We start from the raw sequence: 26,929 nt of genomic DNA on the forward strand, positions 1-26,929 counted from the left end.
TAAACTATTATTGATGTGGCTTACATACCTATGTGGCAGCCGCAAAAATTTAGGAGCCTTGACAGTACACTACAGTATGTGACTAATACACTCTCATTAAAAAAAAAAATTCTCAACCGAATTCTTTTGATGAATCCTGGACAGCATAATGTTGAACTCAGAGAGAAAATAGGCTGTTAGATACGTGAACAATAGGTAAGAAATTATACGTGGAAGTAAACACACAATATTCCTGGGTTTATATTTTGGGATGAGTGCAGTTGGAAGTGAATCAAATGAACAGACCGAAGTCAATATTCGCCACACGGTGTCATCCATGAGCCAGTCTTTCAGGAGCTGGTGACATTTGCTGGCCACATAACATAATAATCCGATTTGCAGGCGACACGCATTCCTCAAGAAAGAAAGATTTGGTTGAAGAGGCGTTCAGTATAAATATAGAAATAAAGTTGAAGTCGTGTTTTTTTAAACGCTAATGCACCCAACCGCATGGACTCATTGTGAGCGGAGCAAACTCCCCATGCATTGCTCCGGAGCAATTGCATTAAAGATTGAAGTGCCGCACGCCTGCTTTAAATCGACGCTGGCTGGGCGTGTTTTCGCTGCGTGACCATGAAGAAGGAACGACATCTCAGGCCCACAGCAGTTCGCATTCCTGACATTCCACATTTCTGATGTCACGAGGCGCAGATTTTTTCTCTCTCTCCAAACTCACAAACTCTGACCCTGTTATTCCATGGAAAATAGTCTGGCTCGCAAGAGCAGCGAGCGGGGAGAAAGAGAGGGACAGTAAGAGCAGAGGGGCGAGCAGAAGACGCCGGAGGCGGCTAACCTAGGGAAGGGGAGAGGAGAAGTGGCCAGGCGAGCGAGATCTTCGGACAAAAGTAGTCCCCGATTGCCAGTGGATCTGCACTCGCTCAGCTCCCACACGGGCCAGCGGACGGCACGGTGCCGATCCCCCACTCGGAACGGCATTGACGGTCCCGTGCCCACATCTGGAAACTCTTCTTTGGAGGGAGCGCGCACTATTTGTGGATTTAATGGACGAGCCGGGCACATTTTTCGAAAAAAATGACATGTAAACAGGTAAGAGATTCTTCACCCTCGCATCCTGTCTTGTGTCGTTGAAGGTAAACTGTAGGTGTGCGGGGAACGGAGCAGAAGGTGAAAAGTCACCCTCGTTCTCCTTCGTCCTGACTGTGAAAGAGCCAGTCAGACATGCCTGTCTCTCTCAGCGGCTCCACTGCCAGCAATCCCCGGCAGCTTGATCTTTCTGCACCTCCCTTGTTGAGGGGCTTCGAGACCAGGACTTCTTACGTGCGTCTCACCAACTTTTATAACCTGCTCCGACGGGGAATGACATCCTTGCAGAAACTTCGGCCCGTGCTTTTAAAGAGACCAGCTCACGGTTGGAATGGCCATCTCGGTCGGGGGATGCTGTGATATCGGTAACTATTACCTTGACTCGTTAGCTTGGTGACAACGATGCTTATTTAAATCAATAAGCAGTTGAACGTTTCCTGATTGTAAAACTGAGAGAAGGACGACTGCGTGGGACCCCGAGATAGTGGATCAGTGTTGGAGGAGCCTGATGGTTTCACAATGTAGATGTAGTTGGTTGGAATACATTGTCTGAACTGTACAGCTTGAGGTGGTTTCATTAAAGAAACGAGACTTTGATATGTTTAGAAATTCTTTTCGTGTCTTCCCTTCCCGGATAAAAGTATCGAAACAATGCAAGCACTTGCATTTTTTAACAATAGTTTAAATCATACAGAGAATCACAATGAACATTAAATATTTGCAACCATGCTCATCCACACTTGTTTCTCCATAAAGTCACGAGACCATTTTTAAAATCTTCATTATTTTCATAAACATCCTCAACAGAGTTTAAAAAAAAACCAAAGCGAAGTGGCATTTTTCTTTTCCCTACTTGTACTCTGATCCACTCAACGTAGTAATTAACTGCAATTTGAAACGTGACTCGTGGGCACGTCTGAGTTCAAATTCTGAGAAAATGTGATTACATTAAACCACGGGTTAATGTCACATTTTCAAAGGTGGTCCATTGGTTGCAGAAATCGTAGGCTTGGATAGTTGTACCTGTGTTCTAAACCCAAGTTAGCATTTGATAGAAGTCACACAATGGGCTGTTTACTCGTACTAGAATAGCATTTAGTACAAAGTCGCTGTCACTCTGGATGTCAGAATAATTTAACGCACACCTGGATGATGTGTTTTGATAGCTTCATTGTCTACTTGAAATTTTGTATTTGCCTTAATTCAGCCAGCATCTTGGGGAACACAATTCTATCCCAGCCTCAAGGGTAGATCAAAGGTGGTGTCTTCTAATTTCCTTAAGTGTCTTCATCCATCTATGGAAGCACAAGGATACAATATTCATTTCTGTTCAGAGTTCCTCAGAAAATGAAAACGTTCTTGGATACAGCATTCATTTATGAGTTAATAAGTGGCAAAAACATCTGTGCCATGAGTCTTAAAGACATTCAGTCTAAGACTGAATTGACATTCAATGTATTTCTTTTGTCTGGTGACCATTGTTCATTTGGGTCAATTGGTGTGGTTGCAAGAGGGTGAGTATTCAATGTACCCTTTGGTCGGCCATAGCTTTTTCTCCATGATCTAAAAGGCACAATTCGGGTGTGTGATGGAATACTCTTGAGTGCAGCCATGCTCAATGAACTCTCCTTACTGTCACCAACGCTGTAACTAATCTACAATATTCATTCACTGCAGTTTTTTTAAACTAAGCTTGTCTGACAGTACCTCCCAAACTCATAACCTCCACCATTGCAAGTACCCCTTGGCTCAACTCTCTTCTGACTTAGAAGTTAAGTAAAACTCTGAATACACTGGACAACAAATTTTTTCAAAAGGTTTGCTTTTAGGAAGAAAATTGGGGATTATTACAGACAACTTTAAGCTGAATGCAAAGATAATTTCAGATTTGCTGTATCACTTAGGAAGTTGGAGATGTATTAAACATATTAAATTCAATAAAAGTTCATTTAATTGCATAATGATGCTGACACATTGCATTAGTTAAACTGACCTAAAAATATTTTGCCGCTGATTTTCATTTGTTCTTGGCATCTGATGCCTCTCGTGTTAGTGTCCAACAATAGTCAGCCAGTATCAGTGGATTCCACTTGCCCTGATACCACTTTTCCATGGTCGCAATGTCCTTGTGAAACCTTTCACCATGTTCGTCACTGACTGCATCAAGCTCAGCAGGGAAGAAGTCCAAGTATGAATACAGAAAATGAATTTTCGATGACCTGTTGGACTTCAAGGTTTTGTATGCTTGAAGCATGTTAAAATACAGCAAGAAATCTCTAACATAGGATACATCTTAAAAAAAAACTATGTGATTGGAAAGTCTTAAGGTGATCGTTGTAATCAGCAGGCCAGAATCCATCAAATTCACCCAAAGGTGTTCAGGAAGCAAAATCTTTGTAGGCCAGTGTATTCCTCATCCTTAAGACTTTGGAAGTGCTGAATTGCAGAGTGTTTTGGACAATTAAGTGCTACTCCTGTTTATATCCAAATGCATATTTATTTCACTTCTTTCATGTTACAGAATAGCATTATAAATTTTCAAGTAAACCTGGTAAGATTAAAAGGAGTGGTAAGTCTATGAACAGCTTGACCTTGTTTCCAGCTGTAAACTGAGACATTATGATCAACAGTATTTGACTCCAGCCCACAGTTCAGACTCTAGCCCCTTCCTTGCACTGTGGATCCTTGCTTCAGGTACTGGATTTTTGAACGAGCTTATGCTCAAATGTCAAGATGTCTGAACAATTGGACAATGGATTATTAATGTTTTATTGTATCTCGGGTCTGAATTCTCTTAATTCCTTACCTGACACCATTGTGGAGTACCTTTACTAGGATGATTACAACAGTTCAAAAAAGCTGATCCACCTTTATTTCTTTTAGGGTGGAAATGTCAAATAGTCAAAGGTGTAGCATTAAGGTTCGGGGTGGGGGGGGGGGGGGTGTTATTTAAAGGAGATTTACAAAGCTTTTTTATTAAACAGAGTGGGAGGTGCCGAGAACACAGTGCCATGGGAAGTAGTGATAATAGTTACAATTGCAGGGAATGATCGAAAGTGCAATATGTACAGGCAGATGTGCAACTAAAATTGGCATTTTGGTTGGCACAGACATCATAAAGCCAAAGGGTCTATCTACAATGTTCAATCAGGGATGGGTAATAAATGCTGTCCTGTTAAACTCAACCTGCATCCTGTAAAACCTGGTCAGGCTGAAGGACTAAACTTTACTTTTAGCAGCAAAAGGGCCCCAAGAAACTCAACACCAGAATAATGCAGCTGGCTTGATTGAAAACCCATTTATCACCATAATTATTAATTTCCTCTAACAATAATGCATCATAACAATAATGCTCCAATAGCACCTCCTAAATCCAGGACATTGCATCCCTTCCAGTTCAAAAACAAGAATAACGAGGTTAACTATTATTGTTTCATCATTGCTGTGTATAAATGGAATACCAAATAGACTGCAGCAATTCAAGGCAGCAGTTCACTGTCTCCACCACAAGAGCTGGGAGGGGAAGGAAAGAGCAAGGCACCATGATTGTGTTAGAGCCCAGTGGTTTTCAAACTTTTTCCTTCCACTCACATACCACCTTAAGTAATCCCTATGTAATGGTGCTCTGTGATTAGTAAGGGATTACTTAAGGTGGTATGTGAGTGGGGACAAAAGGTTGAAAACCTCTGCTCTAGACCCAATTGTTACTGAAATATTTTTCTTGAGAAAAATTGTCATTGCCCCATTTCCTTTGGAGTTATGAAACCGTCCACATAACCAGTCAATTAAGTACGATTAAAACAGTGGTTTTCAAACTTTTTCTTTCCATTCGCATACCACTTTAAGCAATCCCTTACTAATCACATCACCTATGGTGAAGGGATTACTTAAGGTGGTACTGTATGTGAGGAAAGAAAAAAGTTTGAAGACCACTGTGTTAGGGTCTGTAACATCCCATTTTTTTTTAATTAACGTAAAATTTAATCTCTTTAATTGATTCAAAATGATAAATGAATATTCCAATACTTTGACATTGTCTTTAATATAAATTTAATGTTAAGTGAATTTTCTTCAAGCTGACATGCATTGATAAAGCTCCTCTTCATGGTCTTGGGTTGTCCTAAAGTGGTTTAACTGTCAATGGATTCTATAATATTCTCACTGTTATGCAGCAACGCAGTTGCTGCCACATGCACAATCCCACAAACAACAGTGTGAAACTGATCACATTACCTGTTTTGATGTTTCCATTTTATTTTGTTCAGATATTTAGCTGGCTTTTATTTCCATGGACATAACCTTGTGCATGCAAATGAGGATACGTTTGCAGTCTGTTCCTAGGCCATTACTAATGCCCTTGTAATCAGCTATCAACAGTTTTAGAGACCACCACTTGAGAGTCTCCTGTCAAATTATTCCTCTCTCCTACTGATATGATATATCCTCATCATCTCCCTGGTCACGGCCGATCAAATTTAGAGCTGACTATTTAGTTATCAGCATTAGCTATGTAATAGCATGCTTGCTTCTGTGTTAGTTGGTATGAACATAGGCTCTCACTTCAGTGTGGTCCCATTGGGAGCTGCAGTCCCTGAATTCCTTTTTCATGAGAAATCCTTGCAAGCAGATAAAAAAAAGACATTGAGCATAAAATATGGCTGTGAAGCATTAGGATGAATCAACTGTACAGTACACAACTTAGTTGAAAGCTCCTGATCATGAAACGTGGGTGACGTTAATTCTTTTTTAATATAGTATCCTTGATCCCATAAGATGAGCTGTGATGCATCTTGTGGAGAAGGTGCTCTCACAATTAGATCTTTATTGCCTTGATCTGACTGAAGGCATTTGATTTTCGCTCACATTTAAATTTTATTTTAGAGCACAAGTGGATACTGTTTTGAGAACTACTTGCACTAAACCATATACATTGAGGTTTTTGTTTTTAAATTATAAAAAAATATCAGATTTGTTTTATCCATGTCAATAAACCTACAGTAGCTTTGAAGAAAGAGTCTTTATGTAACCCCTTTTGCATCCTCTGTCCCAGAGAAGTCATTGTTGTAAGCAAGAAATGTGGGAGGCACTTTGTACAAACTGGTAAAATGGCACCAACATTGAGTCAGTATTGAATTTGAAAGAGTTTTAGGCAGAAGTTTAGTTTTTATTGACATTAGATTGAAAGGAAATGTGGGGGAAAGAAGGACACTACAATCTGCAAAGCTCCTGATGATCAATGGCTAACTAAGCCATGTGCTGAAAATTAGATTCCTTTCATCAATAATCACTGCCTACTGTGATGAAGAGTGGACACAGACCACCAGTTCTCTAAATTATGAGAGCAATAGAAATAGGAGCAGGAGTCGGCCATCCGGCCTGTCGAGCCTGCTCCGCCATTCAATAAGATCATGGCTGATCTGATCATTGACTCAACTCCACCCACCTGCCTTTTCTCCATATTTCTTTTTTTTTAATGTTAAAATTTATCTAACTGAACCTAAATAAGTTTAATGAAGTAGCCTCAACTGCTTCCCTGGGCAGAGAATTCCACAGATTCACTACTCTCTGTGGGGAAAAACAATTTTCCTCATCTCCATCTTAAATATACCCCCCCCCCCCCAAATCTTGAGGCTGTGTCTCACCTACCAGTGAAAACAATTTTCCTGCCTCTATCTTATCTATCCCTTTTGTAATTTTATATATTTCTATAAGATCTCCTCTCATTCTTCTGAATTTGAGTGAGTATAATCCAAAGCTATTTCGTCACTCCTTGTAGGTCAACCCCCTCATCTCTGGGATCAACCTGGTGAACAACTAAACCATGCAGTGTAATATTTGTAGATTTGAGCTATTTTCCATGGTCAATATAATCAATCTAAGTTTAAAAAATATTGTCAGAGCATCAATTTTCTTTTTTTTTTTACAAATAAGATTGCTGAATTTAAGTTGTGTTCTGTGACTATGCTAATGTTTCTATAAAATTCTTAACATGTGAATGTGTCTCAAAGACTCTGGGTTCTCGAAAGGATGAGTATAGAAACAGAAAATGGCATATCATATTGTTGCACAAAGAAAGGAGGCCAAATTTCCTGAGTAATCATGCGTTGTTCTTGAAGGTTTTGGTTTAAATTGATGGAGGGGCACCAAAGTGTGGCTTGTCCAGCTGCTGCCTCATAGAGCCTGGGCGGCTGGTTCAATCCTGATCTCTAGTGCTGTCTGCAGGTAGCTGTCCAACGTCTCAGTCATGAGTATGATAATTTGCCATTGTAAATTACTAGTGTGAGTGAAAGAATCGGGAGAGAGTTGTTGGGAAGTGTTAAGTGGGATTAATGTAAATGGATACCTGATGGTCATTTTGGACTTGCTGGCCCAAAGTCTGATTGGCGCACATTTACTGTTTTAATGTACAGAAAACTTCAGTGGGTGCAGGTTAAATGAACCCACATCTTCCCCTGAGCTCTTGTCTAGCTTTGCAGTGATTCTGAAATCTTATCCGACCATATCAACAAATAACCTGTTTAAGCAAAATTTAAATCTTTCTAAAATATTGCTGTTTTTAATGTAAAAACAGAAAAATCCAATAATATGTCATTTGGAAGAGAAAAGTTCCATTCAACTGTGTTGCAGTGTCTTCATCATTGCAAATTTAAAATTGATTGTGTCACTGACATTAAAAGAGAACTTAATTAAAATGAAATTATTCCAAATTAAACATTTGGAGTTTCAGTTCACTAACGTGTGATTGCAGAGGAACAACTCTGACCTAAAATTGTGCAGGTGGAATGTTAAGAATCCTCATCATCCAACTTCCTCCAGCAGCAAGGAGGTGTGCAGAGTGGGTAGTCACCCTCAGAGATAGATAGCCTGGCAATTTCATTCACACGAACCTTGCCCACTTTCTGATTTCTCCAGCCCCTGTGACCTGGGGCTGATTTTGCTTACACGTCAGCTAGCCAGCCGGCCTTTTCTTTTGTTGGCTTCAGCTCAAAATGAGTGATTTAATATAATTTTTAAAAATCTGATCTTGCAATTTAAATTTGACAGGGACTGTGGGGAAACCTGTTCTCTTGACCCTTTCCTCTAGTCCAGCATGATTAGCAAGGAAAGCTGGCATATATTTTCTCCAGTTAACTACCTCCAAGGAATTGCCTAGGTATGATTGGAATTTCATCCTTTGAAAATGAGTTGCATTATCTTCATGTCGTACAGGGGTTGGTAAAGAGGTCTATATTGACCTCTGGGAGTCAATGGGACTACCTAAGTGGTCGAAAAATGTCTAGGCTACAGAGAAATTTATCATAGATAATATTTATTTATTTATTTTACATGCCGCGTGGTGGGGGAGCGGGGAGAGTCGATGAGGGATCAAGGAGTCCATGAAGAGGTCGATGGTTTAAAAAGTTTGATGACCCCCGATCTAGTATTTGCTACGCGACAGAATGTATGAACTAACTGAATGTCTTGGTTAGTAAAAGTACCGAAATGCTGGAGCAACTCAGAAGGTCTCGCAGTGTCCATAGGAGGTAAAGATATAAAACTGCTGTTTTGGGCCTGAGCCTTTCCTCAATACCTTATACAGGCCCGAACTGTCTTTACTTCCTATGGATGGCTGCAAGATGTGCTGAGTTCCTCCAGCATTTTTGTTTTAACTGTAATCGCAACATCTGCAGACTTTTGTGTTTCAGTACGAATGTCTTGATTAGTAGATTTAAAACCGTAGCAACCAAATTTGATTCACACATCAGATGTCTATTTACATTATGCATTGATGTCTAACTTTTTGAACTATTTTGAGGAAATGGGTGAGAATTTGAGTTCAGATTATTTTTATTTGCTTGTCTCAGCCCTGCTTTTACTGGCAATATTAGCTATTTCAAGATTGAGTGTTCAATTATTATTTCTCTATTGTGCCCCACACACCCACATACACTTTCAGACACATGGTGTATGTTCAACTGTCATGGCACAAAAGAGCATACATTTGTATTCTTTTGGCTGCATCTGCAACCTTAATCTTTGTAGATTGCTGAATTTGAAATTAATACAGAACCTGCTTGTTTCAACAGATATAAACACAAGCTTCATCGCGTGCTTTGTTCACCAGCACAAGAAAGCTTCTAACAATTGATATTTGGAGTTAGAAATTCTTCATTGTTAAACTTCTGGAGGTGAGCTTCTGTTCATTTTCGTTCTTACTGCCATTCTTGAAGATGAGAGTCTGCCGTTAATGCTGAGGTCGTGGCTGACTTGTAGAGTCTGCTATTGTCATCGTGTTTTTCCATTTTGAGCTATTAGGTCAATTTGTATTTTAATTATTTTGGTGCAGGCTGATCTTGATGAGGGAGTGGAACAATGGAAGGTAATGATGCTGGAGAGATTTGAGTTGGAAGAGCCAACATTCTTTGACATTTCAGTAGTTAACGGCAGTGGGATCTGGATGATCCAGTGTTTTCATTTTCCATTACATGACACTTCCCATTAATTTTGAAGTTAAACAGTACAATCCAAATCTTTGTGTACTTAATGTTTAAACATTTGTTGAAAAATTGTGTGACTGTAGAAGTGCAGAAAATGTACAAAACTTTTAAGTTCCAGAGTTGCGACTGTGTTGATTCAATGCCATAGATTTTGAATAAAAAAAGGGCGAGAGTTAGAATACTTTAAAATTGGTAATTACCAAAGGATCACAATTGATAAACAGGTGTTCTTTCTCAGTGAAGGATTTTTAAATTGATTTCCTATTCCTCAAAATAGAAAAAATCTTTTTCTGTTTACATTCATGTTAAAACCCTGTTAAAATATACTTTAGAAGTTAGATCTTAATGTTTTTACTATTTTTGTTCTCTTTCTTTAATGTTCATATTTTCCCCAGTGTGACAATAATAATTATTAATTTTTTAAAAATTTTATGCCACTTGCGGTAATAGATCTTTGAAATGCAAGAAAATAATTTGATGGTATAGTATGGATTTTCATGAGTGAACTGGGAGTATATTAGTTAATATATAATGTACATGCTTTGGTGTATATAATACACCTACATATGGAAGCTGCTGTTGTACAGCAGTGACTTGTGACCATGCTGAGGAGGCTTGATAATGCTTCTGTAATGTTAAAGCCAGCATCTATGTTGCAAAAATAGATTGTGCATCCCACAGTGAAGAAAAAAAACAGATCAGGAGAGTTTAACTTGTTGAAACACGAGCTAAAGGTTTTTGCCTGAACTGGTGTTGCAAAGTCAGCCTCTGAAACCTATTGTGGAATTTTTCTTAGATGGGTCAAGTATCTCTGTTTTACTTTTTGTGGTGTAATGTCTAATTGATTATGATGCCCATTGACAAATGCATGTGCATCACATTGCCACCTGGCCGTCGGCCATTTAATTTGGGTCTAGTATTTTGCAGAAAACATTTCCATTTACGACCGCTATATTGAGAACTCCTACCACGACAAGATTGCTGAGTAAATTGAGGCCCCCAGGTGTCTGTGGCATCGAGTGTGACCGTTATTTGTAATCGTGCTGAGAATCAGGGAACTGTGCCATGTAGGCACTAGATTTTTTGCATGCCATGTAGTTGAGAAGAAAATGTCACAGTCCATTGCACCACAATATCTTAATATGGTCCTCCATGTGGTTTATAAATTACAATCTTAAGTGTTGGGCTACCAGTACTTATTTGAGTTTGCCTGACTTTTTCATTTGTTAGGTTGTTCAAAGATTGCAATCATACACTTTAATAAATAATTACATGCAGGATAAGGTCACAGTTTACTTTCATTTTTCAATTTTTAAATTAAATATATTATAAGTAAACAATACATGAGGAGAATAGAATACAGAATCGAATAGTAAAACGGAGATATCAATATATTGAAATACATAATACAACGTATAATGTTATAACATATTGAACAATATTATCTTTTTCTCTTCAATTTGTAATGTTCAAAAAAAGAGAAAAAATATTGTTACTAAAACCCTAACCTACCAAAATAAACAAAAAAAAAACAAACAGCAATAACAACAAACAAAAAAGGCTGAGCAGCTTAAGTTGAGAGTTCACCACAACAGATCAATACAAACTATTTATCTGGTCTTTGCCAATCCAATACAGTCTGGAAGGTGAAGTCAAACTGCACATTAATTCATATGAAAATACTTGATAAAGGGACACCAAATCTCTTCAAACTTAACCAAGGTATCAGAAGTGTAACTTCTCATTTTTTTTCAAAACTTAAACATGACATAATTAGAGAGAACCATTGCATCAGAGTAGGTGAATTAGGATCTTTCCTTTGAAATAAAATGGCTCTTCTGGCCAACAGTGTAGTAAAGGCTACAACTCGATGTGCAGAAGTGGGAACTTGACCCATCTCTGGAACTGTAATTCCAAAAATAGCAGTCAATGGATAAGGTTGCAATACTCAGTATAATTGACAAAGTCTTGAAAATACCTTCCAATACCCCTCTAATTTGGAACAAGACCAAAACACATGCGTTCATATGGCCACATGATTTATATCTATCACACATAGGACTAACCTTAGGAAAGATACGGGCTAATTTATCTTTTGACATATGAACCTGGTGTACCATTTTAAACGGAATCAATCTGTGTCAAGCACATCTTCTTTGGCTTGGCTTCGCGGACGAAGATTTATGGAGGGGGTAAATGTCCACGTCAGCTGCAGGCTCGTTTGTGGCTGACAAGTCCGATGCGGGCCAGGCAGACACGGTTGCAGGGGAAAATTGGTGGGTTGGGGTTGGGTGTTGGGTTTTTCCTCCTTTGCCTTTTGTCAGTGAGGTGGGCTCTGCGGTCTTCTTCAAAGGAGGTTGCTGTCCGCCGAACTGTGAGGCGCCAAGATGCACGGTTTGAGGCGATATCAGCCCACTGGCGGTGGTCAATGTGGCAGGCACCAAGAGATTTCTTTAGGCAGTCCTTGTACCTCTTCTTTGGTGCACCTCTGTCACGGTGGCCAGTGGAGAGCTCGCCATATAACATGATCTTGGGAAGGCGATGGTCCTCCATTCTGGAGACGTGACTCACCCAGCGCAGCTGGATCTTCAGCAGCGTGGAGGTATTAACCAGTTTGAAAATCTGTTCCCAAAGTTCCTCTAGGAGAAGTGACGGAAGTTCCAATTCCCAGGCTCCTCTAATTTTATCATTAGAGATCGATTGCAATTTTAATAAATTATTGTAAATATTACCAATCAAACCCTTATGAAATGAAAGAGTATCAACAATTCAGGTTGATATGGTATTGGAAAGTTAGGTAATATCTTATTCAAAAAAACTTCTGTCACATTTCAGTCTGTATCTTGTTGCAGCAGTATACTCTATATTAACATTCCATTCATATCTATTTATTTTCATTGTCAAATGTTGAAGAAGGATGTTCAAAAGTCAATAATCTGTTCAATTGGACCTTTCCTTTGATTATTAGACATACAGCACAATAACAGACCCTCTGCCCCACGAGCCTGTACTGCCCAAAAATGCACCAATTAATCTATAATACTTGTATGCTTTGAAGAGTTAGAAGAAACCGGAATAACCGGGGAAAAGCCTCGCAAATATGGGAGAACATACAAACTCCTTACAGATAGCGCTGGATTCGAACCCTGGTCGCTGGCACTGAATAGCTTTGCACTAACTGATTAGTTACCATTTCAGATGGGTCACCATGTCGAACAGTGTGTTCACTGGATCAAAATCACGACCGTTAAACGGTATTTATATGGCTATGTGGAGAATTAAATATGAATGTATTGTGTGCTCAGTGTAATGATAGCAGATATTACATTAGGAGAATAGCACTGTTCAGCCCCATCGTTGTTTTTTTTAAAGATTAGTCTGATTTTTGTTTGACTGCTTTTTTTTTAAACAATGTGAGGTTGAGCTAAATTTGACAACTTCAGACACTTTTAGAATAGAAATTGAAATATGTATGCATAAATGAATTTGCTGAGTTGTTATATTTAATAACGAAGGCTCTGATAGCTCACTGGTTAGAGCACCAGTCTTGTAAACCAGCAGGGGGGTGGGGGGGGAGTGGTCATGAGTTTGTTCCTCGGGGCCTCATTTCTGTGAGGGACGCTTGACGAAGTGGCAACTCTCTGTCTTCCTTATGGTAGACAAAGTTAAAGAATTTCTTGTATGTTACATTCTAAATGTAGTATTCCGTGATAATAATGGAACCTTTACTTAGCAGCCAAGGGTAAATTGATATTGCTATGTGGAAATATTTAGATTATTTGTTTAAAATGATCTGTTTACCTCCAGTTTGTCTGTATTGCCAACTGAGGCAGTAGTTATTACCCCTCCCTAATGGCCCTTTAAAAAATAAATGTTTCATCCACCTTTTTAATTAAAAAAAAATTTAGAGATACTGCATGGTAACATGCCCTTCTGGCCTATGGGCCCACACTGCCCAAATACACCCACGTGACAAATTAACCTACGTCTTTGGGATGGGGGAGGAAACCCATGCATATACAGGCAGAATGTACAAATGCCTTGTGGTCTATCTGGTGAGGGGACTTCTTTGGTGCTCTTGGGTAGAGAGTTCTAGGATTTTATTGATGAAGGAATGGCCATATGCTTTCAAGTCTGAAAAATGTGTTGCCTTATCCATCATGGTGGTAGAGGTTATGCATTTCAGAAGTGCTGCTGGAGTAGAATAGGGAAGTAATTGCAGTGATTTCATAGATGGGTCCCACAACAGCCATCATGTGGTGTGGTGCAGGCAATGCACGTTTAGAATGATCAGTGGTGTGCCATTCATTTGGGTGGTGTTGAGCTACCTGTGTGTTCAGGTTGCAGTCATCCAACCAAGAGAAGAATATTCAACCACATTCTTGATCTATGTGGTGGATAATGGAATATTTTTGGAATTCAAAAGTTGAGGCACTCATCTCTGAGCTGTTCCTTGGGTATTGTTTGTGTGGCTGTGTCAGTTTCAGGTTAATAATGACCTCGGGTTGTTGATGTAGGGAGACCCAGTAGAAGTAATACCATTGGATGACTTGGGTCAATGGTTAGGCTCATGATTGTTGAAGATGGCCATTGCCTGGCCCCTTATGGTATGAGCCACATCAGCGTTACTTACCACTTGTCAGCCTATGGTTGCATGCTGTCTGTAAGAATGAATTATTTCATTCACTTAGTATTTGCAATTGAATTGAACCCTGCAATCATCAGTGAACTTTCCCATTCTGATCCTGAAGGAAGAAAGATAATTGAGGAAACACTGTGCGTGGCTAGTCTCAGGATGCTCCCTGAGGATTTTTTGCACCAAAATCCTGGGAATGGGTTGATTAACTTCAATCCAGAGCTATATTCCTTTCTGCAAGATCTGACTTTGAACCAATGGAGGATTTAAAAAAAAAAATCTTTGTCATCATTAAGCTTAAATTTACTTGGGCTATTTTGTGGCACATATGATTGAATGATTTTTTTTGGTCAAAGGCAGCAATTCTCAGTTCAAACCTGCAGTTCAATTCTTTAATCCATTTTTGGACAAGGTTGCAGGGAGGCTTTGAGCCAAGTAGACTTGGTCAATAGCTAGACTGAGCTTTGACGCACAGGTTATTGTCGAGTGAATAGTTCACTTAATTGGCTGCTCTTGCCAAACATAGTTAAAAGTACATCAGCTTCACCTTTGGCACTTTTATGCTGGACTCCATTATTTTGGATGGAGATGTTCTTCGTTTTCTCCTTTTCTTAGCTGTTTAATCCTCCACCACTATTTGTGACTACATGGATGTGACAGTGTTACATGGATATGAGCAAGACCTTTGACAAGGTGTCAGCTGATAGGCTGGTTTGGAATTTAAGGTTGCATGAGGTCCTGGGTGTCCTGGCGGATTGGATGTAGAATTGGTTTGATGGTAGGAGATAGAGTAACAACCCTCCACTACCACTTTCTGATTGAGGCCTGTGACCAGTGGATTTGCAACAGGATCGGTGTTGTTTTTCATCTATATTAACAAAGTAGACATAAATGGAGTTGGTGTAGCATATGCGCTATGACGAGTGTAGAAGGAAGACAAACACACAAGGAGTCGGATTTAAAGACTGCTTTATTGCACTGGCGACTGCTTATATGGGCCCCTGGCTCTGACGTCAGGGCCCCATGTCATCGGAGCATCGGTCTTGGATTGGCCGGTGATCTCACAGAGTTCCCCATCTTCCCACCATGCGGAGGTCACCTGGGACAACGGCCGGTGTCCCCCCCAGGTCCGCGCATTTGCCGCGTTCGTCGGCCATTTTGCGGGCCGGTTCTAGCAGTTTTTGAACAACTAGAAGCCGAAAGATTTGTTTTTCAATTTTTAAAAACACCTGGTGAGGCAGAGCCAGGCCCAGATCCCAGGATGGCAATACCCAGAGGTTTCATCAGAAGACTCGGCGAGTTTCAGCAAAATCAGGAGACATTCATCACTTATGTGGAAAGGTTAGATATGTTCTCTGCTGCAATTTATATTGTTGAATTAGAGGGTTCTAACGCAGAGACATTACAGCAAAATGAAGCTATTCTCCAGAAAAAGGGCTATATTTCTGACTGAAGTGGGACCTGCTGTTTATGAGATGTCGAAAAACTTGTTGGCTCCTGCAAAACCAAAAGATACACCATTGGAAGACATTCTTACAAAGCTAACTGAATATTAAGACCCCAAACCATTGGAAATAGCTGAGAGCTATAGATTCAGTGCTCGATGCCAACTGCCAGAAGAGAACATAAGTAACTTTATTGATGGAATAAAGTGGCTTTATTGCAATTTTGGCCTTTTTCAAGATACTGCCTTAGGAGATTGCTTTGTATGTGGACTGAGAAGTGAGAGGATTCAAAGTAAGTTAATGACTGTCCAATCTGACATTTGACTTAGCCTGTTCCATGGCTTTGTCCATAGACCTCACAGAGAAGGGTTCCTGGGAGGTGAGAATGTCAGCCAGCAGGTGAAGTGAATAGGCTTCAGTTTAGCAAGCTGATGCACCCAGTGTCAGCAAAGAACGAGAGTCACCAGTCACTGAAAAGCAGCAAATGTCGATGCTAGCCTGTTACAGATGTTTAGAGGCAGAATGCTATGTTTTTCGCCAGGCAAAAAAGGCCAAGGGAACAGCGACAATGAATAATAGCCAGTCACTGCATTCGGTACAGGAGCCGACGATGGATGTTGAGCCGTTAAGCCTGTACACTATTTACAGCAACTCAACGCGTCACACAGATTGGGTCCCAAATGTGACCGTACAAGTTGAGTTAAATGGAGAACTGTTATGATGGCAATTGACACGGGTGCATTGGTCAGCGTTATACATGAATTGGTGTATCGGCAGAAGCTGAGCTGCTTCCCATCCAAAGGGAAGGTTTATACCCCACCAAGTGTGAGGTAACTATGATTTTTTTTTAAAGTACACCCACTCCTCACAACATCTCAGAGCTCAGATCCTTTTTAGGGTTAGGAAACTACTATGACAAGTTCATGAAAAATTTGTCAACAATTTTGCATCCTCTAAATGAACTCTTCAGAAATGAAATGGAAGTGGTGGTGCTCTTGTGAGCAAGTTTTCAAACGGTGTAAAGCACAGTTAGTTGAGGGTAAAATTCTGGTACATTATGTGAGTAAGCCAGTGAAGATAGCATGTGATGCTTCGCCCTATGGTGTAGGTGCAGTCATTTCTCATGTACTAGAAAATGGGGAGCAAAGACCCATTTCATTTGCATCTAGGACCCTTGGTGCTAGTGGGAAAAAAAACTATGCACAGATAGAGCGAGAAGCTCTTGCTTTGATCTTTGGTGTTAAATGGTTCCACAAATACCTTTATGGTCATAAATTCACCATAGAGACAGATCACAAGCCCTTAACAGTGATTCTACATCCTTAGGCACAGTTGCCACCAGGATGCAGAGATGGGCATTGATATTGTCCACTTATCAGTATGACATTCAGTATCACAAGTCTGTGGAGCACAGCAATGCTGATGCTATGTCCAGATTGCCATTAGAATCTGATCTTGTTCCAAATAGAGAAGATGTGTTCTACTTTACGTATGTAGAAGAGTTGCCTGTCATGTCAGAAGGCTACATGCATAAGCAAAGTTTTGTCAAGGGTATGAGAGTGTATCTGAAATGGTTGGCTAAATCAGTTGTCTGAATCAGAGTCAGAAATTAAGCCATTCTTTGTGGATAGTAACGAAATGTCACTAGACCAGGGTTGTGTGATGTGGGGATCTAGGGTGGTTATTCCAAAGAGATACAGAGCATAATAGGTATGAGATCTACATGATCAACATCTGGGGATGTGTTTGACAAAGAGTTCAGCTAAAAGCTATGTATGGTGGCCAGGTCTCGATACAGACATAGAGCAGTCAAAGATTGTTGTACATTGTCAGGGAGTTGGAAAGAATCAACCAAAAGTTCCTCTATGACCATGGATTTGACCTATCAGGGTGTGGCAAAGAGTACATATAGACTTTGTCGAGCTACAGAGGCAGAAATTATTCATTGTGATTGATAGTCATTCAAAATGGGTTGAGGTGTTTCTGATAACCAAAATGACATCCAGCAAAACAATGGATGTTTTGTGGGGTTTGTTTGCCTCATATGGATTTCCAGAGGAAATCATCATATAATGGACCTCTGTTCTGATCAGAAGAGTTTGTTCAGTTCCTGAAAAATAATGGTGTAAAGCAGACTAGAGTACTCCCGAACCATCCTGCTTCAAATGGAGCAGCAGAATGCACAGTACAAATTGTGAAAGGAGCATTGACTCTTTCTAGGATTTGGATCAGTTGTCATTGGGTCACAAACTTGCCAATTTTCTGATCACATATCAAATTGCACCTCACACTACTGGTCAGACACCAGCAGAATTGATTTTGAAGAGAATCCCAAGAACAAGATTCTCTTTGTTAAAACCAAATTTGGCTCAAACAGTGGAAAAGAAACAAAAAATAAATCATGACAGATGTAGGGTCAAAGAAAGGAGTGCAGAGGTGAACCAAAAAGTGAAGGTGAAAAACCATCACCACAAATGGGTGAAGTGGTTACCTTGGAAGAGTTTTGAGAAAATTAGTACTACAAACATACTTAGTCAAGATGTTTGGTAATGGAATGGTCAGAAAGGTAGAGATTGATCATGTGATGCCTATGCAAACACAAACAGATTGGCACCAGATCAATTGCAGGTAGATGAATCATATGAGTCAGACAATGAGGTTTCAAGTCAGGTACCAACAACAGATGAATCAGAAATGGTACAAGAAAGTACAATGGGAAATGTTGAGGGTTCACATCATGGTGATGGAGGTTCAAGTGTTGGTAATAGTCACACAGGTTTGACTAATGAACAATGTCAAGGTCAAGTTTTGACTCCATCTTGAAGGAGTCCAAGTAGTACAAAAATGTTGGGAACTTTTGGTCAAGGAAGATGTCCAGACAGGAAAAGAAAACCAGTTGAAAAGTTAAATCTTGAAAGAAAACCTCATAAATGATACAGATTTTTATTACCATTCCATTGTCAGATCATTGTCAAAGACCTACATGTACATATTTCAAAAATGTAAACAAACATATAACTTTTTCTTTAAGGTGGGATGACTTGTAAAAAGTTGTAATGCTTCCACCCTCTAGCTCCACCTTGTGGATGGGAGTGGAATCTCCACAGAGGTCTGGTTGTGAGGACTTGGAATCTGTGGCCTCCATTTTGAATAAACCTGTGAGTTTATCTCTGGGTGAATATATTACAATGGGTAGCTTGGCTACACCAGAGGCAGAGTCTGAAAGGTTCTGTGTTCACCAAGTGCCGTCCCTTAAGGTCGACCAGCAAGCAGTGTCATTGAGACCAAAATTGATGGACATTGAAGAAGGTTACCTAAGATTGCATCAGGATCTATATGAACTGGAAAAATGGGCCAAAAAAATGCCAGGTTTTTAAGGTTAGGACACCATCCCTAGAATTTAACTCTTCCACACTTGTCTGAGTTAAACCATAGCAGTACTTGTATGCTGAATGGTAGGGGCCTGGGGAATGTTGTAGAACAAAGTGGCTTGGGGTGAAAGTGCATAGATTAATGAAAGTGATTTCCTAGGTAGGGTGGTGAAGACGGTGTTCAGCTCACCTGCATTCATCAGTCAAGTCAATAAGTACAAGGACTTCATGTTACAACTGTACAAAACATCAGTAAGACCACACTTGGGGTATTGTGTGTAGGTTTGGTCACCCAGCTATATGAAGGGGTAACAATGAAGGGATGCAAAAAATCATAAGAATGTTACTGGGGCTGGCAGGCTTGAATTATCAAGAGAGTCTGGATTGGCTGTGGCTTTTCTCCCTGGAGAGCAGAAGACTGAGGGGAGGCCTTACTGAAGTTTATAAAAGCATGAAGGGGCATGGATGAGGTAAATATTCAGAGTCCCCTTCCCATGATAGGGGAATATAAAACTGGAAGGCATAGATTTATTGTGAGAGGAATGATTTAAAAGGGATCTGAAAAGGGTGGTGGGTGTGGTGAACAAGCTGCTAGAGAAAATTATGAAAGTGGGGATCATTACAACATTCCAAAGACATTATGGCAGGTACATGGATGGAAAGGTTGAGAGGGATAAGAGCTAAACACTGGTAAATAGGGCTAGCTTGGTCAGTGTTGACAAGTTGGACCAAAGGGTCTGTTTGCATACTGTAGAACTCTATAACTCCACATACTTTTGAATCATTGGTTGTGAGAGTGTTTAATTTTTTTTTAATATTGAAAGCTGCGTTTGCTACATGCACAAACATGTATTCCTGCCTCATACCTTTGTTGGAACTGATAATTATTTTTAGGTGTTGTTCCTGGTGTGGCTATTAATTGACTGGGATTGACTTTTTTGCTAATAATGGTGGAATTTGAAATTTCTTGGGACATTAAGATCATGAATTAAGGTATGTTCATTTTCCTGGCAGTTCATGGCAGCTCATCACATCAGATACTATTTATTGTCATGTAATAAAGCAGAAATGTAATATTACACAAAATTGCCTTTAGTCTGCAATAAAGCCGACAAAAAGATTCACCATTAGCATTGCCAGGCACCCCTTACAGGCAGAGAAAGTGAAACAAAGGAGACTCCCCATCAGAGAAACACTGTGAATTCACCTCTGGCACCTCTGCAGCCGCACAAGACTCCAGTTCAGTTCAAACCATCGGCAATCTGAGCTCAGATCCAAACCTCTGACACAAAGAGGAAGACTTCAGCACCCAGGGCTCTTGCTCTCAGCATCTTATTGAATTCCAGTTCTGATACCTGGTTCTCATGAGCCAGTCTCCAGCAGGCCGCAATCTCTTGTGAGTCCCTTGACCTGTCCTTTGACCTGTGTGTATCCTTCAGCCTCAGAGCCCTTTGCTGTTCTGGCACTGTGGTCACCATCATTGGGGGTCATCTCCTCTGATTCTCCTTCCCAATGTGGGGTGCGCTATTCAGCTGCTCCCCCAGAATCTGCAACCCCTTGAGGCCCCTGCTGAACACACGCCACCATCATGGGCCCAGAGCCTGCATTGCAGGATTTTAAATAAATCACCATCTGTTGTCTCCCTTTACAGGTTGTTTAAAAACAAATGGTGGAGGAACTCAGCTGGTCTTTCAGTATCCATAGGAGACAAAAATACATTGCCAATGGTTTGAGTCTGAGCCCTTCTTCAAGGAATATGCAAAATGAGGAAAAAAAAGGAAATCTCAGAATGCCGGCAATGTTGGTTGGGGGAGGCATCCAGACCAACTGAAGGTCTTTAATTGGATATGATGAGGCAAGAGGTGAGAATAGATTAGGTCTGTGTGAAAAGATGTGGGAAAAAGGGAGAGAGACCGAGCTGGAGGATTACGACAGGGAAGAAGTGAAGGAGGGGTTATTGTTTGTCTTCTGAGATTTGCTGTTTTTTGCTCGTTCTGATTATTCCTTGAAGAAGGGCTCAGGGCAGAAACATCGGCCACGTATCTGTCTCCTATGGATGCTGCAAGCCCAGCTGAGTTCTTCCAGCATTTTGGTATGTTTACTACAATCACAGAGTCTGCAGGCTTTGGTGTTTCATACAGGTTGTTTAAAGCCTGTATGGAGCTGACAGCATAGAACTGGGTGGTAGGACCCCGCGGGGGGAGCGCTGTGTCTCCGCTCCCCTCTCTACCCGGGTCCATACCAGGGGCAGCGCGGCCATTGCAACAGCTGTGGCAGTGTCTCCATTTTTTTTTTGTGTTTCATTTTGAGTGGCTGGAGGATTTCTTGAGTCCCAATCTATAGACATAATGGTAATACAACAGAATGTGGTGTCCTTGGAGTGAAGCTGGGCCTTCTAACAGTCCATAGTCCTTGTATGAATAATGGTTTGACCCAATCACTGTCAGCAGGTTTACTTTCTCATCCAAGCTGTTCATCCAATTTCAATTTTTGATGTGGTTTCAGACCTGAATCTCAAACTCTGCATGAGGATTCTTTAGTTCCTGGAGTAGAGGATTGCATAGGTATAAAATTAAAACCTGACCTGAATGCAGAATCTGGGCCTTAGCTTAGACGGAAGAATTGTACTGTTTTTGTTTTGATGTTCTCCCTGACCTGAAATTGGATCTCGCAGTGTTTGGGTCTGGTAGCTGGAATCTGTAGTGATGCAGGGCATTGAGAAATGGAAACCACTTCCTGTGCTACCTCCTGCCTATTTATTTTCCAGTAGATAATCCATCACATCCTACAGTACTGAACCTTTGTGTACCATTTCTATAAAGGGTCAGTGTACCTGATTTGACCTGAATCTGAAGGCATAGTTTTTTTTTTGATACCAAATCCAAACACTACACTTGCATTGAATTCTGATGTAGTCATGTCAGGTAATCAAGCCTTAACTCCATGATCGTATGCTTGCACCTATGATCAGGATGAATTCAACCATCTATGGCAGGCTTGTAATTTGATCATATTCGAATTGTGCCTAGCCGCAAAGTCCTGCGTATAGAGTGAGTAGAGCAGTGGGCTAAGCACCCATCCTTGAGGTGCACCTGTGTTGATTGTCAGTGAGAAGGAGAATTTCCAATTCACACAGAATTTGGTCTTCTGATGAGCAAGTCAAGGATCCAGTTGCAGAGGAGGGTGCAGAGGCCCAGATCTTGCGTATGTTAATCCAGGCCATGACCAACCTCTCAAAGCATTTCATCAAAGTAGATGTGAGTGCGACTGGGTGATAGTCACTGAGGCAGCTCATTTCGGTCTTCTTGGGCTCCAGTATGATTGATGCCCTTTTGAGGCAGGTAGGAACCTCCTTCTGCAGCAATGAAAAAATTGAAAATGTACATGATCGCTCTGGCTAGTTGGTTAGCCCAGACTAGGATATTTTCTTGATCTCTTTAGAAGTTAATTTGGCTATACCTCAGAGGTCATTGTGCAGTATCTTATTTCTTTAAGTCTTTGCTCATTTTATAGGCAGATCAACAGAAGATGCAGTCTGCTTTTGCTCATTTTGGATGATGTGCATTCATTCTGCAGTTCATTTCCTTAGGTAATAATAGCATGTAGTACTTAACACTACTAAGTAGATTAAAATAGACACTTTTGGAAGCACACAAAAATATTAATAATAAATTCTAAGGGTGATGAAAGTAAGAGAAGCTGTAGGAGTGGCTTTCAAGATATCATCTGTGGGCAATCTATTTTCCTAGGATTTTATATTATGCCAAAATATTTTTATTGGGGAAGAAACCTTGATGAGATTTGCCTTGTCGAAAGCCTGTTGACAGGCACTTTCTAGTGGAATCAAAGTTTTTAATTTGTTTTACAAAAAGTGAAATGATGATATTGAAATGTTCCCAAACTGGAAATAATATTGTACTTCAAGTTTTGCTTTGAGTTCCAGTCCAGTTTTTCCTTTTGGAATGTTTGTTTTGCAGCGAGCACTTTTATTTTCTAAGACCCGTTTCAGAAAACAGCAGATGAAAAGCTCTGTTATCTTGTGTTTTACTTTTGTGGCGTCTTTACAGTGTTGGGATAAGAAAAATAAATAGCTGATGGCCATTCAGCCTCTTGTACCTGATCTGTCATTCAATAACATCATGGCCTAGCTATTACCTCCAGTGCCACTTACTGCACAAACGACATCCCCCTTGATTCTCAGCATCTCAAACTACCAATCTCTTGATTATCCTGATGATCGAGCCTTTACTTGGGCAGTTGAAACCAATGGCATTCTGGGTGAAGGATGTTTTTCTCATTTCTGCCTTTGAATGACTGGTGTCTTGTGTTTTAAGTTATTTATCGCATTACACCTCATCTAGTGAGAAGGGTTCTTGGGCAAGCAGTCTAATAGCATAGCCCCAACATTCATAGAGCCATATAAAGTCAGACAGCATGATTTGCAGAGGACAGAGTTACAATGAAAAGAAAGTTCAATTAATACAAAGCAGTGGTAGCATGAGCGCACTGTTGTGGGGTTCAATCAGGAGCCAGATGGCTTTGGGAAAGAAACTGTCTTCAAGGCTGTTGGTGTGCACTTTCATACTCTTGAGCCTTTTTCCTGATAGATGAGGGAGAAGAGAGTATGTCAGAGTTGTGATCGCTCCTTCAGTATGTTGGATGTGTTTCCTTTGCAGTGGGAGATGTAGTTGGAGCCAATGGAGGGGAGAGAAAAAATTGTGTGGTGATCTGAGCTACATTCACTATCTAATGCAGCTTTATCTGATCTTGAGCAGAGCAGCTCCCACACCATGCTGTGATACATCCAGCAAGTATGCTTTCAATGGTATACCTGTAGAAGCAGTTGAGGGACAAGGTGGACATTGCCAAACTTCTTTAGTCTTCGAAGAAATTAGAGGCGTTTGTGCACTTTCCTGACTGTTGCACCAATGAGCTTGTCTGCGCCCAGGTCATTAGAGATGCTTATTCTGAAGAAGTTGAAGCTACCTACCCTTTCCACTTCATCGCTATTAATGAGGATAGGAGTGTGATCTCTGCCTACTCTCCTGAGGTCAATGATCATCTCATTTGGTCATTGTCTTGGCACCATGTCACTAGAATTTCAATCTCCTTCCTATATCTCATTTATTTATTTAATACCCAGTCTGCTACTGTAGTGTTGGTTGCACATTTGATGAATGGCATTTGGCTATATTGAGGATGTATGTTTTACAATGTTGACTGGAAAAGGGGAGCTAGTTGCATTCCTTTCTATCTTGTTATCAGCTAAAGCTGATAACGACCTCTTTATTTAGTGAGGTTGTGAAAGGCTTAACTATTGAGTAAGGAACACAACCCTGATTAACGAATCCAAATAGAATTCTAAGAAATATGTACTTGTATGGAGCAGTCTGTTTGAATGTTCTAGAAAGCTAGGGCGGAGGGGGCTCTGAAGGTATAAATATATGATTTTTATGCCACAAGGAAGACTCTCTTGGGATGATACTAGCTGTCTGTAGCAGTGCTTCTTGCTGTAACAGAATTATCATGCTTTGCAAAGTGATTAAAATTGTTTTTACAGCTGTATTTGTGTTTGCTTTCAACGTGGCCATACATGGTGAGAGAGTATAGTAGGGGACTGAGTGCACATTCTTTAGGACAACCGGTATTGAGTGTGGAGAAGATGCTGTTATCCACCTTCACTGATTGCAGACTGTTAAATTGAAAATCAAAGATTTCCAGTTGCAGAGGAAGATTCTGAAAGTTATATATAAAGTTTGTGGATGGATTTACTGGGACTATGGTATTGAAGAAGTTGTTGTAGTAGAAACAATAGTCTAACATGCATGTCCTTGGTGTCCAGATATTCCAGGGCTGAGTGGAGGGGAAAGGAGATGCTGTCTGTATTGATTCTGTTGGATGGTAGCCAAATTGAAGTGGGTTAAGGCTGACTGGTTGTGTAATGTTGATGTGAGACATAACCAGCACTCCATGATGGTGAGGTCAGAGCCACCAGTCGGTAGTGTTTTAGGCCTGTTGTGCTTTCCTTCAGTCTGGTATGATGGTGGCTGCCTTGAAATCAATGGGAATCGTAGCCCGTGCTTGGGAAAAATAAAAGCTCTCTATGAATATGTCTGCCATTTGGTCTGCACTAGGTCTTGGGAGACATGCTGGGACTGTGTCCGTGTCAGTTGTATTCCACGAGTTTATGTGCCAGAAAGCTGTCCTGACATCACCAGTAGTGACCATGGATGCAACAGCACTTGTAACAGTTGATGTGGATGTCACCTCCCTATTTGAAGTGAGCATAGAGCATATTTAGCTCATTGGGGAGTGCTGCATTTTTTCATGCTGTGCCTCCAGGTTTTGCTTTGTATTCTGTGATAGCATGCATCCCTTGCCATAGTCACTCTATCTATGTGATGATCTGTTTGGACTCTAACCTGGTGTGATGACTTTGCTTTGCTGATGGCCTTGCAGAGATCATATTTGGTTGGATATCTTGTAGAGGGTCAGATCTCCTAATTTGAGTTCTTCTCACCTGGTCTTCAGCAGTGAATCAATGTCATCACCATCTATCTTGTTAAACCCTGAAATGAGATCTCCTTTTTTGTAAAAAGAGCACAAGGCCTGTCTTCCTTCAGATGACAGATTTGCCATCCTGGGTTTCAATATGACAATCCTCTGCTGCACTCCATCAACCTCAAATACATTCTCCTTTAAAAAGGGAGAGCTGCACACTATATACCACTGTAATCTCACTTTCACCCAATATAATGGGACCAAAATGACTTTACTCTTGCACTGAAATCCTTGCACGATTTGAGTTCTAAAACTTTCATCAGGGCACCTTTAATATGGTGGGGGGGGGGGGGAGGTGGGGAGTCAGTTCATTATAGTTAAATACAATATTTTTTACTCAGCACTCTGTTGATCACATCTTCATGGCTCAAGAGGTATGAAGAAATTATACAAGGATAAAGAGTTACAAATTTTAAATTTATCCATGTGTATTTAAAATTTTAGGTCATCAGTATAACACGATATGTTGTATATTCAGTGATTGAATATGGAATGTATCACATGATGCCATTAGTTGGTGCTATGTTTGCTTTTTGTAATTGCTTTTGCTCTTTATTGAGAGTGTAGTACAAACTACTCTCAGAATCTATCAATGCTTTATCATTGTAGATTTCTTCATCTCTCCCAGTCTTTTAATATTCTCATTCCCTCATTTGTGTTAAACCATTATTTTCTTCAACATTTCTGATCAAGTGATGAAATCTCAAACCATCTTAAATGGAGAAATAACTCATGATTTTTTCACTCTTTTCAACACTTTTAACTACTCAGAATTTTTGATTGTCTTTTTTATCATTTCTTCTCCTGTGGACATTTTTACTTCTAGAATAAATGTGAAACCCTTCCATCTTGAAGAGGGTGGGGGAGGGAGGGAGTGGAAACTTGCCCTATTATTGGCTCCTTCCACTGTTTGTTTATGGTTTCCATTGGCTCTCATTGGAGAGTTCAAAATGCTCAGTGGCTTCTCATAGTTGAGCTGTTATGGACCAAGGACTCCCATGAGTAAATGTTATACTTTTTCAAATGCTTTGAAACAGTCTTTGAACAACCCTGTTTTGACTGCAACAGTGCAACGAGCTTCTCAAAGCATGAAGATTACAGACACAATGATAATTTTAAAATTTGTAACAAACATGTACATCAAACTGCAAGAAAAGGAGAACGAGGAAACAAACAGTAAATCTAAACAAAGATGGGAAGAAGATCTAAACATAAAGATAAAGAATGAAACATGGGAAAAGCTATGCTCCGGAACTTTTCTTTGGCTTGGCTTCGCGGACGAAGATTTATGGAGGGGGTAAAAAGTCCACGTCAGCTGCAGGCTCGTTTGTGGCTGACCAGTCCGATGCGGGACAG

The 26,929-nt window shown here is 40.3% G+C and overlaps 1 protein-coding gene across 3 annotated transcripts in view; it reads left to right on the forward strand.

Moving 5' to 3' along the window:
- Positions 1-490: 490 nt before the first annotated feature.
- Positions 491-26,929, forward strand: part of LOC138760566 (tyrosine-protein phosphatase non-receptor type 14-like) — a 282,028-nt gene continuing 255,589 nt past the window's right edge. For all 3 annotated transcript variants that reach the window (XM_069931296.1, XM_069931297.1, XM_069931300.1), the window contains exons 1-2: positions 491-1,086; positions 9,150-9,251. The gene's annotated coding sequence lies outside the window, so the exon portion shown is untranslated. The remainder of the gene's footprint in view (positions 1,087-9,149; positions 9,252-26,929) is intronic.

Source organism: Narcine bancroftii, chromosome 4 (assembly GCF_036971445.1).
Source record: "Narcine bancroftii isolate sNarBan1 chromosome 4, sNarBan1.hap1, whole genome shotgun sequence".
NCBI lineage: Eukaryota > Metazoa > Chordata > Chondrichthyes > Torpediniformes > Narcinidae > Narcine > Narcine bancroftii.